General features: G+C 34.0%; 1 long non-coding RNA gene across 1 annotated transcript; it reads left to right on the forward strand.

The window, feature by feature from the left end:
• The first annotated feature begins 1,869 nt into the window (after positions 1-1,869).
• On the forward strand, positions 1,870-15,393 carry LOC143052171 (uncharacterized). The gene is made up of 3 exons (XR_012971016.1): positions 1,870-2,065; positions 2,349-2,600; positions 15,279-15,393. It is a non-coding gene; the product is annotated as an uncharacterized LOC143052171 (long non-coding RNA).
• The last annotated feature ends 215 nt before the right edge of the window (positions 15,394-15,608 follow it).

Consider the following 15,608-nt stretch of genomic DNA (forward strand, 5'->3'; position numbering starts at 1 on the left):
TTAAACCAACAAACACTGAACTAGTGTAATACTTCGACCTAATCAAAAGAAAATCCAACTGTTTTGGCACTAATGGGAGTCAAAGTATTACACCAACAAACACTGAACGCACCGTGTTGTTGGTGTAATACTTTGACTCCCATTAGTGCAAAAAGATTCTTTTGTTTAATGCTGATGTCTAGATTTAAACTCTACAAAACTCGCATATTATATTATAGAGTTCTCATGTTTAATGTTACGTCTCTGGCTTTATATATAAAGTCTTATTGACTCCATAGTCAATCCCAGTTTTTCGACACTAAGTCTTTCTTCAGCTTTACTCGTCTCTCAAAACTTTTGTGTTGTTTTGTCCTCAAGTATAAGATTTCATAGCTGATTGGGCGCTTGTTGCCTTATCTGTCATACATGAATCCTCGGTGCTCTCTGTCCAGAATGAGAAGCTTAGTTCTGAAATAGAAAAAAAACTGATTAGTTTTCATGGTTTTTGACTAGATTAAAAAGAGCATCAACATAAATATTTATGCATTTGATGCAAGTATTAGCGGTGCCAATAAAACTGAATGCAAACCGTTACAAAACATGTATATAATTATGCACATATATGACACTTATACAATCTGGTTATTTGAATCATTTAATTGAAATTAATAATGTTAGAACAGTTTTTATTACAAAAATATGTTTGTAAGAGTCTTTAGTACATGTACATGTATGTTTTAAATATTTTCTCTTCTCCCTCTCTACCTTTAAGTTGTTACACGTCTCATACTTCTTTGCTTTCAATTTCGTACACTTATAGTCCTTTTCCTGCTTTCTTTTTTTTTCATCCATTATTTTTGTAGACGCGTTTAGTCTTTGGGAAGTTAACCGTTAACATTTTTTCTTACACGGCAAATTTCGGAATAATGGCTGTGCTTTCAGTTTCGTACACTTATAGTCCTATTTCTGCTTTCTTTTTTTGCATCCATTTTTAGACGCGTTTACAGTCTGGGAAGTTAACCATTTACATTTTATCTTACGCGGCAAATTTCGGAAGAATGGGCGGCAATTTAAAAATATTTTCTAGTTTTAAATTCCACTGAGAAGACCAACCAGTGATGTCTTGATTAAGTGACGATTCCACGGTTTCTTCTGCAGTAATTTCTGTGTGACCATCATTGAGTGCTTCCAGTATATTTTCAGCATCTAAATCAGACAAGCTTTGTGATATCATGGAATAACTTGAAACTTTCAAAATTGAATCGTTAAGGCTTTCGAAATCTTAGTTATTTACCGAGCCCTAATTTTCAGCCTCTGAGCTTGGGACTGCTGATTTGTGTATTTCAACCACAACTTCATTGTTTTGTTGAATATTGTCTGGTTGGGCATTGCTTGTCACATCTGGGGTCAGTATAACAATTTGCTCGCTAGTCAAAACCCATCGAAGAGGGTGTTCATCATTGTTTGATTTGGTATTAGTGTTCCTCTTAAATGCATCTGAAGGACTGAAAGCTTCTTTGGGAACGGCTAATTGATTCCAGTTATAAATTCCTGTTGACTCGAACCCCGCTACAATGTTGACTCTGGTAAAGGCTTTCTCACATGCCTGTTTGATTATCCTAAGGACTGGTTTTTTATGACAATGTTGTTTTGTCAGCTTACATGTATTCGGTACATGCGTACCTATATTCTTTCATCAAAGGTCCAAACATTTTGCAGTCAAGAGGACACAGGTAGTGTGTAGTATGGGGTGGAAGCGCAAGTACCTCTATTCCGTCGACAAAGGCTGCTTCTTATAGTCCCCGTGTCTTGTGCTAGTGATGCAAATCAAACATTAGAACCTTTGGTTGTTAGGGTTCACAGTATTTAAGAAACATCTTATTGTGTACTGTTACCAGTGTTGATTTTTTATTGTTTAACAGAAATTCTATCGATTTTTCATAAGTTTTCCCGGACTATTTTTTATTGCTAGATTTTTGTACTTTGAAGTTCGTTACTGTCCCCTTTACTTTTTTGTTTCCTAAATTGAAAGCATGAACGTGGTCACAGGCATTTAAAAGTATCGTAAACTACGCCAACTCACAATGTAAGTTTATAATTCATAGTTTTTAATGATTGTATGATGAAAGTTAATATGTTTCCACATCAAGATAAATTTTGTATATGTGTATATCAGCCAAAAGTGAAATATGATGATTGTTAATTTTGTCACTGTTTTTACAAAAGTATGGAAAGCCATTTGGTGCTATAATTTTTGAATGATTTGATTGAAAATTCATTTTGATACATAGATTTGAACTGTTAGTTTTATGATTTTTGTAGTCATGAGTATGATAAGTTAGCTAAGGTTTTGTTTTTGTTTTTTGTAGCTTTTTACCAACATCACAGCACACATATGTAGAACTTGTTATTTCATGGTTTTCGAAATAAATGATATACATTACTGTGGCTTATGGTTATACTAGTATGCACTGAGGCAGAATAGTAAAAAGATTGCAAAGACACAGTTCGATACAGAATAACATGCAGTAGTTCCTACAAACAATTTTATGAAATGGCTCAATCACAACCACTTCCGCCTGAAACAACAGTAACACATGAACATAAAATGACAGAGAAAGGTAAAGAACTTTATCATTCACATAAGATAAAATACCTTAAGCAAATTGACGGTTCATGGGAAACTATAGAAAATTTACTCGAAGAATTATCAGAGTGCTCGAAGGAGCTGAAACCTCTACGAAAACTAGAGAAAAACATTTTGAAGTCTCGTGAAAAATACTGTGAAAACTCAAATCAATATATTGAGTTTTTGACACGCAAGAATAATGAAGACAGTAATGACGCATTACCCACCTTTAAGACTGAGTTTAAAAAGTGCAATGAAATCATTGACAATACATTACAACAAATTAAGACATTGAAATTAACCGCAGCTGAAACTATGTCAGTAGTTCCTGTAGAGTCTGTCCGTTCAAACAATAGTGGTAAAAGCGGCTCAATTTCGAGTTCAGCTATGGCTAGGAAGCGTGTAAATGCTGAAGTTCAACGAACAAAGTTACAATATGCGGAACAACAAACAAAATTAATTAAGCAAAAAGCAAGATTAAGTGAATTAGAAACACAGTCTAAAGCTTTAAAGGACCGTGAAAAAGCTGAAGTTGATGCAGATTTAGCACTGCTTAAACAACAGACAGAAGCCGCTGTCGCAGAGGTCGAGGTCGAGGTCAAAGTTTTAGAAGAAGCCGAGAGCGATAGAAGATCCTTGTCGTTACAAGAAGACAAAGAGTATTTACAAAAAGTGAAAATGACACTAACAGAAAAGTATGTAAATGAACAATTTAATGAAGTGGAACAACTCAAATCTCAAGACAAGAATAATAATGTTCCGCAAGATATTCCGAACAATCAAGACAAATTTAGTTCACATACTCCGGCACCTCGGAACCAGTTAAACATAATTCCTACGTCAAGGAATTTGCCAAAATTTCAAGTCGATGATTTGGATCGATCGATAGTTGAAGATATTAAACCAGAAATTCGGCAAAAACAAACATTAAATCCTTATGCAGCTGATTTTGAATTAACTCAACCACCACTGCCACCAAATCATGATCAGTCTGTAGTGTCTGACTTGACAAAGTTTTTGTTGAAGAAAGATTTATTACTTTCTAGATTTCAGAATTTCGACGACTGTCCCGAAACTTATGCTTCATGGGAAGCTACCTTTAAAAGTATTACTGAAGAACTCTCAGTTACGGCTTTCGAAGAAATGGACTTATTAGTTAAATGGCTCGGCCGTGAATCTTCAAAGTTTTCGCAAAATATTCGTGCGTCAAATGTGAACAATCCAAATGCTGGTCTTCGTCGTATATGGGAGCGTCTTGACGAACGCTATGGTAGACCTGAGATGGTAGAAGCTGCAATTAAAACAAAACTACAGAAGTTTCCAAAGTTAACAAACAAGGATCATAGTCGACTTTATGAGCTATTAGATATTCTCACACAAATAGAATCTTCGAAAGAGAATGAGACATTTTCAAATTTATTGTCATATTTCGACTCTTCTTCTGGTGTTTTACCAATTGTGGACAAATTACCATATAATATACAAGAGAAGTGGACAACACGTGCATCGCAATACAAACTGAGGAACAACGTACCATTTCCACCTTTTTCGTACTTGGTGCAATTTATCAGAGAGGTTAGTGCTGTCAAAAATGATCCCGCGTTTATTTATAGTAATACTGAAACGTCGTATTCTAGGAAAAATGAAACACGGAAAGTTAACCATGGTGCAACGTCAGTGTTTAACCGAAAAACGGATGTTAATATTAAACAGAAGGAAGAGAAGAGACAGTACGTTGTCCTTTTCATAAAGCCAATCATCATTTGAATACTTGTCGAGCCTTTAAAGCAATGACTTATGAAGAACGCAGAAAGTATCTGAAGGACAATAATATTTGTTTCAAATGCTGCCATTCGACAACTCATATGTCACGAAATTGCACTGTAACTGTAAAATGCGATCATTGTGGAAGTAATTATCATATAACCGCTATGCATGTAACTGCAAAATCTAGTTGTCCTGACGGCGGAGAGAAATCATTTGATACAACGCAAAATGCTAATGATCAAACAGTGTCATCCAAGTGCACGTTTTTATGTGGATTTAGTGGTAAATCATGTGGAAAAACCGTTCAGGTCCGTGTGTACCCGAAGAACTTCCCAGATAAAGCCGTTAATGTGTACGCTATACTGGACGACCAAAGTAACAGAACTCTTGCTAAGACTGAGCTGTTCGATCAATTAGGTATAAATACATCGGCCATTCAGTATACTATGTCGTCTTGTGCTGGACGCACTATCATGAATGGTAGATGTGCAGAAAGTCTGATAGTTGAGTCATTGTCTGGTAATGGAGAACTTGAAATACATTCAGTAATAGAGTGCAGTGCAATCCCAGACGAAAAATCAGAAATTCCGACTCCGGATATTGCTAAATCCTATCCCCATTTACGGGAGATAGCTCATCAAATGTTAGATTTGAATCCAAATATAGACATTCAACTTTTGATTGGAAGAGATGTCCCAGAAGCGCACCACGTGTTATGACAGTTGACAGGACCGAAGGGCACGCCATTTGCCCAGGAGCTCTTTTTCGGTTGGGTAATTATAGGCGATGTTTGCTTAGGCAAAGTACACAAACCAAATTTTGTCAATGTCAATAAGACTAATGTAATGAACAATGGTAGAGGAACTATATTTGAACCTTGTATTAACACTTTGTATGTAAAGGAAAACACTGAATTGGCTCATATCAGAGATAATGTTCATTCACAAAGATGTAACAATGACCCATTGTTTATTAAAACCAAAGATGACGACAAGATTGGCACATCAGTCCAAGACCGCTTGTTCCTTAATCTCATGGATTCTGAATTTAAGAAAGATTCAAATGGGCACTGGACTGCACCCCTCCCTTTTAGACCAAATAGACAACGATTGCCGAACAATAGGAGTCAAGCATGGAAAAGGGCTCAAATACTCGATAAATCTTTCCAACAAAATTTTACAAAAAAGACTCATTTTGTAGAATTTATGCAAAAAGTATTAGTTAGCGGAGCAGCGGAGGTAGCTCCCATAATCACAGATGAGGAGTGTTGGTATCTCCCCCTTTTTGGCGTTTACCACCAGAACAAGCCTAACCAGATAAGAGGCGTATTTGATTCCTCAGCATCTTTCGAAGGAGTATCTCTCAATAGCGTTATGATGTCAGGACCAGATCTCACTAACAACCTACTTGGTATTTTGTTGCGTTTTCGCAGTGACCAGTTTGCGGCCACTGCTGATATAGAACAAATGTTTTATCAATTCTACGTGAGAGAAGAAGATAGAAACTTTTTGAGGTTCTTTTGGTACAAGGACAATAACCCAGATAATCCGCTTATAGAACATCGGATGTGTGTCAATGTTTTTGGCAATAGCGCTTCTCCTGCAGTGGCAACGTACGGATTACGTAAGACAGTTGAAAACTCTAATGAAACGTTCGGCTCAGATGTTAAGACTTTCGTTAACAGGGATTTTTACGTAGACGATGGGCTCATTTCCTTGCCTGAAAGTGAACAAGTAATTGATCTTATAACAAGAACACAGATGGCGCTAAAAACAGAAGGTAACATTAGGTTACACAAGATTACATCAAATAGTAGCGACGTAATGTAGGCTTTCCCTGCCGATGATATTGGAAAGGATCTCAAGAATTTAAACTTGTGTGAAGACTATTTTCCGGTACAACACAGCCTTGGCCTCGCTTGGGACTTAACTCTTTACCGTTCCTATGACCCGAATTCGGGTCATAAGCCTTTTTTTCGTTATCAGTGAAAAGTATCCACATTTTAGATAGGTGTTGTTTAAAATACATATACAATGTTATACTTTTTTAAAAAGCTTAGGTTCTCAAGATTTTAAATATGTAACTGTCATCGGTAAATACTTGTTTTAATTTACTCAAAAAAAGACTTATTAAAAAAACACAACCCGAGAAAACTGCATAAAATTACCGCCATTTAACAAATTTCAAAGCTGCAGTTGAACGGAAAAAAAGGGTATTAAATTCCAATCGCACTTCCATGAACAGATTCTCGAATATTCAATAGACAAAACTAAAACTTTTGGCCGATTTATTTTTTCTAAAATCACTTTTATTTTTTTTTAAGAATGATTTTCTTAAACGTATGGTCGTTACTGACCAACAGTTAGCCGTTGTTTTTCTATGTTTCCGACATTTGGACTCGTATAACTTGATACGTATTTAAATAGGAAAAACTAAATTTAGCTGCTTGTTCCTTGTTAAATTATCTAAATTTTGGTGTATAATACATTTTTATTAGTCTAATAATTACTTCACAATGATCAGAGAAAGATTCAAGTCGGAAGATGAAAAACGGAATTTTTTCCGTCCGTCACAACTTGTTATTTGTTAGAATTTTATATCAAAATGGCTACGCCCCCGACAGAAGTTGACGATGAAATAGGTTAGATTTTCTTTAATTTGAAAGTCCCTTGAACTTGCATTGAACATAAATTTATTGTTTTAGTAAAATTATGAAACAGATTTCTTAAAATCTCATTACGATACTCCATATAGATGAAAATGGACCTCCGGGCAGAAGTTTTATGTCGACCTTGAGTACGAACTATATTTTTCGTTTAGATTTCACTTTCTGAAACATGAACCAGCCCTTGTAATTAAAAAAAACACACTGAGAGAATCACAGAGATATCCGATGACATATTTTACGGTCATTCTAATGATTCTTACATAATTTTTTGAACTGATGTAGTGTCAGAAACAAAAGTGGGTGCTTGAGTACGATGCCGTGATGGTATTGAAAAATGGGCGTGTCCAAAGTAGTCTTTATTTTTTTGTGTAAAAAAATGTTACCCATAAACCATACATGTGCATGTCCCGAATGATTTCCTCAACATATTTTTGTTATTTGTTTGTATTTGTTCCGGAAAATGTGAAATGCATATTTCTTATTCTCACTCAGATTTTGATGACTATGAAGAGCCTTATACAGATGAAGGAATGTCTGAAGAAGAGGAAGATTATTTAGACTATTTGCTTGGTGACAATGAGGAGGAAATGAATGATTTCGATGATCCATGGATACCAGCAGATACTTATATGTTTGTAATCAAAATTACACGATAAGGCAGATTTTCTTATTTCATTAAAAAACATTATCAATAAATAATTATCATGATCATATATCAGTTTGAATAGCTAATAAATATTTGTTTCAATCAACTTACAATACTACGGTGTAATGAAATAACCAGCTCAAATATTTGTATGCACACTAGAAAAACATAATCCAAATTTGCTTGCTTATTATCTAAAATGCTGAGCGAATGCTATTTTTATTGACCAGATCTACTTTCTAGACTTTATTTCAAAGCTTCGTGTTGAAGGCCGTACCGTGACATATAATATTTTACTTATATGAATTGTTACTTGGATAAAGAATTGTATCATTGGCACTCATATCATTTCTTTCTATTCTATATTCTATGCATCTTTATTAGCTTTCAAATTCAAAATTAGCTAAGGCTCTATTTTTAGCCGTTTTCACTAATAGCATCTTCTGTTTGGCAATTTAGACTTTTTCCTACAATCCCTTCAATACCATCAGATAACTTTAGACCTTTCACTGTCCAATTAATGAAGAAGACCTTGTACATATATAACATAATTTCTAATAATTATTTAAGATTTTTCATGTCATTTTTAACAGATCTTCACAATCATCAGTTGAAAGTAGTTCAAGTTCATGTACCCTCAATAGTACCAGGATCTACTGGAAAGATGAAAACAGCAATGATGATGGGGCTCCAGATCCAAGAACAGTACAGTTTAAACCAAACAAGAAACCAGGCATACAATTTGGAAGATTGTCTAGGTAAAATTATAGTCTTATAGATAAAAAAAATGTTAACTACATGTACTGTTCAAAATTTATTAACAATTGTCTTCATTACTTAACTACATTTCCTACACCTAACTATACTTTTCAGTGAGAAAAAGATGTAAATTAAAATTATTTTTGAATCTCAGTGTAAATAAAAAATAAATTCTATTTTAGAAAAGTTTCCATAAAATTTCAACTATTGCTATTTATTTACAGACACACATTGAAGTTATTGACCTCTCCTGTTGATTTCTTTAAATTGTTTTTAACTGGTATGTTGCTCACATCCCTCTGCTTGTCTACAAATCAACATGCTGCATATCATATCAGGAATGGTAAATTTCAGTCATATGCTGGGCCTAATGGAAGTTGGGAAGTTGTTACAGAGCAGGAGATGGAAAAGTAAAACTTAAATAATGTCATGAATGTAGCAACATAAATGAAAACAAGGAATATTGTACATATGCATGCCGAAAATTTAGAAAAGACATATTCAATGAACATGATGAAAGCAAATACTTTCATTTAATGTACTTGTAGCATTCTTTCATTTTATTAATAATGTTCATGCATGCAATATATATATATATATATAAAAATAAGATGTGGTATGATTAGAAATGAGACAACTCTCCTCAAGACCAAATGAACATATTGAATATTGCATGAGACACTATCTGGCTTGTAAGTCTGTGTTATAGTTTTTAAATCATCTAATTACAAGCACATCATTTGGATTAAATGTCAGTACTACATAAAGATATATACATTTGATTCTAATAATGCAGTTTCATTAAAAAAAAGTTTTTTTCAGAAAACCATAAAGATGCCTGGATTAATGTTAAATTAATTTCAGATTACTTTCTGCAAATATCTATTATTTAAGATTTTTTAGGTTCATTGGTATATTGATATACATGTCCTTTATGAAACTCAGTTCTGTTGACCGCTACTGGAGTAGAGATGCCCTGTACAGATTCAATCCTGTTCCATCCTGCATGTCATGTGTAAGATTTAAGGCCATCCTTTCATTTCTACAGATTACACCTTTACCTGATGTTAACAAAGGTGAGAGACTGTCCAGGAAATTAATTCTTACATTAGTTAAGTGTATGAATTATTATTGTTAAATAAAATTAGAAAAATATGTTTTGTACCATGGGTGTTTCAATATACTATCTTATCATATGTTCTCTATCAATCTGTGTTTACTGACTGACTTAGTATTATATGAATGTTGAATTTTGTGTTCAGTTTATTATCATAATTAGTGTACACGCAACATAATCTTCTTTTTTCATGTTTTGTAGATAATAAACTTACAAGAGTAGAACCAATCATTGAACATGTAAGAAATATTTCAAGAGAACTTTTTCAACCTTATGAAAAGATTGCTGTTGACGAAAGAATTGTTAAGTCAAAGCATAAATGGAGTGGAATAAGACAATTTATGAAAGATAAACCTGTTAAATTTGGGATTAAGCTTTGGGTATTAGCTGATACCATTACTGGCTACACATGTGATTTTTATGTTTATTTAGGGAAAAAAAGAACTCAAATTACCGATTTATCAAAAGGTCTTGCATATAGTGTAGTTATGAATTTAATGCCAAATTATTGTAATCAAGGTTATAGGCTTTTTATTGATAGTTTTTATACAACTTTAAATTTAATTAATGATTTGTTAGACAAGAAAGTCTACACCATAGGAGCTGTTCGTGGAAACAGTACTGCAAAGCCTAGTGTGTTTAAGAAAAATGATGGCTGGGAAAAACTTGCGGGTAGAGGTGACTTTAGATGGCATAGAGAGAGCAGATTTTTAACAGTTCAGTGGAAAGATTGCAAGGTAGTGACCATTGTTTCCCCTATACACACAGGTAGTAAAGTATCTGGTTGTACCAGAACTTTTCAAGCCAGAACTGGTTGGAAAAAACAGGTTGTAAAGCAACCAGAGTGTATTAAAAGTTATAATGATGGTATGTTTGGTGTAGACAAGTCAAACCAATATCTATCAAGGCATCGGTGTTATATAAAAACTAAATTTCATTGGTGGAAAGTATTGTTTTTCCATTGCCTTGATATGATGGTTGTTAATTCTTTTATTCTCTTCCAAGAATTCAGAACTGAATTTCCAAATAAATTTGAATCAATTCCTGCACATTTTGGCCAATTAGAATTCAGAGAGTCTTTGGTTAGATCATTGTTAGATGTTGGATCATTAGAAAAGAAGCATGAATCATTTGCTTGCACCCCATCTTTTAATGAAAACTCTAATCGACTGCGTTGTACGTTTTGTTATGCTCATGCAAAGATGTATAGTTTGCCTGTTCAACATAATAAAACTGTATTCTGTTGTGAAAAATGCTCAGTGTGTCTATGTTTAGTACCTGAAAGAAACTGCTTCAAAAAATGGCATAGTGTTGAAGGAAAACCAGTCAGAAATTGGGTTAAAGAAAATGGTAGAAAGAAAAATCAACTGTTGTGAATATCACAATCATGCATTAACAGTCCACTTTTAAATTAACAATATATTTATGTACTATGTATTATGTATTAATAATTTACAGTTCTTGATAAGTTAATAATTAAAAAAAAAAAGGAAAAAAAGTATGGGATAGAAAAATAAAGAAGTATTATGTTAAATATTACTTATTTGTTTTAGTGAGAAAAAAGATGGAAATGGAAAAAAAAACTATCCTTACTGGGGACTTTATATGTGTTGAGATACAATTGAATATCAACACTATCAAGTTCTTGGATAGGATGGAAAAAAACTACATAATGAATGAATGTTTCAACATCAGAAGAAAAGTACAGAGATATTTTTAAAAGGTAGGTTAAAGCAGCACCTTTGGACATAAACTTATTTACAATTAAACTCTCAGTAGTATGCCATAGACCTGCTATAATAACAAAAGAGCAAAAAAAAAAAATGGTTTCAAATACTTTTGGTATTATATCAAAGTATATATTTACAATTAACCAAGACAATTTACCAAAGCAATTTAACATAAACGGATCAATTCTTTTTTTTCTCATAATGATGAATACAGTGAGAAATTTCAATTTTTCTGTTGTCATAGCAACCACCTAGTTTTTCACACCCATTACTAAAATAAAAACATTAAAATCAAATGTGAATTCACTGATTTAAACTTGATACAGTTAACATAACAAAACAAAAAGAATGATCGTACCTACGGCCAATATTTTATTTTTTTAAACTTGCAGGGTTGCCATAGCAACCATAAAACTGAGTTGGTTTACAAGTTTTTACAACTCTGTAGAAATAAACTATATTAGTTTAACGTGTTACTAAGTATAAACTGCTACTTACAGTCAATATTGAAGGTAACAAGAAAAAAACAACATTTTTAAGAAAAAACGGTTGTTGCCTAGCAACACAATTTTATATGAACGGTTGGATTTATGGAAATCAAAACTCCATCATTTTTTTCAGGAGTCAATATCAGGTAAAGTTCTTGTAAGAATAGACCCTATTTGACTATATAAGTTCATGTTTTGATGGATGGAAGTCTTGAAACACAGAAAAAAACGTTGTAAAAACCGCGTTCACATGCTGTTCAATTCGTTGCTATGGCAACTGTTGTCATAGTAACTGACCGAAACTGTGTTTTAATATTTTGTGTTATACTATTTACCAATGTACAACATCAAAACAAACATTGGAAATTGTAAAAGCATTTTTTTTTATGATTGGAAAATCTTGTTCATATCCATGTAAAATTCCTTAAAATAAGCACAAACGGTAAAGAGTTAAACACCGATAGCTTTATATTTACCCCATTACAAGATGATAAACCCTGCACCCGTAGAGGTATTCTTTCGTCATTGAATAGTATTTTTGATCCGATTGGATTCTTGTCACCACTCACAATTAGCGGAAAGATTTTGTTGCGAGATGCATCCCCACCGGGTACTGATTGGGATGAATGTTTATCACAAAGTTTTCAAGAGATATGGAATGAATGGAGGATCTCTGTTTTGTCACTTCGAGAACTTAGTATACCGCGTATGTATATACCTATGTCAATCAGTGTTATGGACAACTTAGAAGTACATGTATTTTCAGACGCTTCAGAGAAGGCAGTTGCGGCTTCGGCATATTTAAGAGCTATCGACACATATGGGACCAGTACCGTAGGATTTATTATGGGAAAATCGAAACTAGCACCTCTTAGCGGAAACACGATACCAAGATTAGAGTTATGTGGGGCTGTCTTGGCAACCGAAATTGGAAAAATAATATCTTAAAATTTAGATGTTCCGTTGGACTCTATCAAGTATTATTCTGATAGCAAAATTGTGTTAGGATATATCACTAATCAGACCCGACGTTTTCACACCTACGTGTCAAACAGAATTGAACGCATTCTGAGTGTATCGTCGTCAAATCAGTGGCAGTTTGTTCCAACACATTTAAACCCATCAGATTGCGGTACACGTTACTCAATATCTGTTGATATGGAAAACAATCCATGGCTTCTTGGGCCGAAGTGGATGAAGAACTCTGACGAAGAAGCTCAATGTGATGTCAAAATATTATATCCGTTAGTTAGTCCAGATAATGATAAAGAGATTAGAAAAGAGATAAGTGCATCGAAAACGTCAATAGATGCGCTTGCGCCAATAGTGGGGCGTTTAAAAAAATTCTCTAGTTGGAGACGGCTTGTGAAAGCTATATCATTTTTGCAACATGTGGCTCAGTCATTCAGTTTAAAGGATAAGTCGTGCCAAGGTTGGCATTTTTGTCAAAATGTCATGTCAATTGATAGTTACCAAAAAGCGGAATTATTTATCTTGAAGGAATGTCAGAAGGAAGTATATTCGCAAGAGATAGAATGTTTGGCTAGAGGCACAAACATTTCAAAACAATCATCTTTAATCTCTCTTTCGCCATTTTTGGATTCACAAGGTTTGATTCGTGTAGGAGGACGTTTGGAAAAGGCAAAGTCTTGGCTTCCGACAGGAGAAATTAACCCAATTATCATTCCGAAAAATAGTTACATTAGTAAGCTTCTTATAGACCGCTATCACAATTCAGTGAAACAGCAGGATACTGGCTAATTGGAGCTAAACGATTAATTTCTTCATTTATACAAAAGTGTGTAATATGCAGGAAACTTCGAGGAAAGTTCCAGGAACAAAAAATGGCGGACTTGCCTTCTGATAGACTAACACCAGGGCCTCCGTTCACATTTGTAGGTTTGGATACCTTCGGACCTTGGCAAGTATTAACTCGTAAGACACGTGGAGGTTCAGCAAATAGTAAAAGGTGGGCTATTTTATTTACATGTATGACTACGAGAGCAGTTCATATAGAAGTGATAGAATCATTAAGCAGTTCCTGTTTTATAAATTCACTTCGTAGGTTCCAGTCATTACGCGGACAAGCCAAAGTGTATCGATCTGACCGTGGGACAAATTTCATAGGTGCCACAGATGATTCAAATATTGAAGCTATAAATGTTGAAGATTTGACAGTTAAAAACTTTCTATGTGAATCTGGTTCAGTATGGAAATTTAACCCTCCCCACTCTTCCCACATGGGAGGAGTGTGGGAAAGGATGATAGGTGTCACACGAAGAATATTAGACGCTGTTATCTTAACTTCTAGTAGTAAAAGTTTGACTCATGAAAGTTTAACAACATTCTTAGCTGAAGTGACCGCTATTATTAACGCAAGACCCATTGCACAGATATCATCAGATCCGGAAATGCCTTTGATTCTAAGTCCATCAATGCTCTTAACTGGAAAACAAGACTACTTACCTGTGATAACGGACACATACAATCTCAAGGATATGTATCGTGCACAATGGAAACATGTGCAAGTTCTATCAGATATATTCTGGAAGCATTGGAGGTCAGATTATTTACAATGTTTGCAACAGAGACGTAAATGGCACGTTGACAAAGACGATATCAAAGTTGGTCATGTAATTCTTATGAGAGACAAATATATTTACCGAGGAGAGTGGCCACTAGGCATTGTGGAGGAAGTTTTCAAAAACGATGATGGAAAAGTACGCAAGGCTCGCCTCCGCATTTACAAGGAAGGAAAAGCTGTTACATATACTAGACCGATTAGTGAGATGGTTTTATTGGTAGACTGATTGTGAATATTGACAATATTGAACAATTTATAAAAGGTTTAAGTGTTGTTTGTATTTTAGTGTGTTTTTTATGCTGAAGGAATGTTCTTCGATAGCATTGATTTTTCGTAATAGTCAAAATTGTGACTTATTTTTACATTTGGTATATTTGCATAAATTTGTTGTAAAATATTATCATGGGAATGATAATAGACGGGGAGTGTACTGTTACCAGTGTTGATTTTTTATTGTTTAACAGAAATTCTATCGATTTTTCATAAGTTTTCCCGGACTATTTTTTATTGCTAGATTTTTGTACTTTGAAGTTCGTTACTGTCCCCTTTACTTTTTTGTTTCCTAAATTGAAAGCATGAACGTGGTCACAGGCATTTAAAAGTATCGTAAACTACGCCAACTCACAATATAAGTTTATAATTCATAGTTTTTAATGATTGTATGATGAAAGTTAATATGTTTCCACATCAAGATAAATTTTGTATATGTGTATATCAGCCAAAAGTGAAATATGATGATTGTTAATTTTGTCACTGTTTTTACAAAAGTATGGAAAGCCATTTGGTGCTATAATTTTTGAATGATTTGATTGAAAATTCATTTTGATACATAGATTTGAACTGTTAGTTTTATGATTTTTGTAGTCATGAGTATGATAAGTTAGCTAAGGTTTTGTTTTTGTTTTTTGTAGCTTTTTACCAACATCACAGCACACATATGTAGAACTTGTTATTTCATGGTTTTCGAAATAAATGATATACATTACTGTGGCTTATGGTTATACTAGTATGCACTGAGGCAGAATATTAACCAATACTCACCGAGCTCATCGTCCATCCATGACTTTTGCTGATAACGTCACTCGGTATTTTCTTGTCCTTCGTAAATATTACAGGTACTTTAAGCGCAAGTTGAATGATGCATATCTTACTTGAATTGCATGGTTTCAAATATCATTAAAGAAATTAAAGTCTTTTGCCTCTGGTAACCTTCTCGATTGTCTAACCCCGCTGAGCTAAAC

Source organism: Mytilus galloprovincialis, chromosome 11 (assembly GCF_965363235.1).
Source record: "Mytilus galloprovincialis chromosome 11, xbMytGall1.hap1.1, whole genome shotgun sequence".
Classification (NCBI taxonomy): Eukaryota; Metazoa; Mollusca; class Bivalvia; order Mytilida; family Mytilidae; genus Mytilus; species Mytilus galloprovincialis.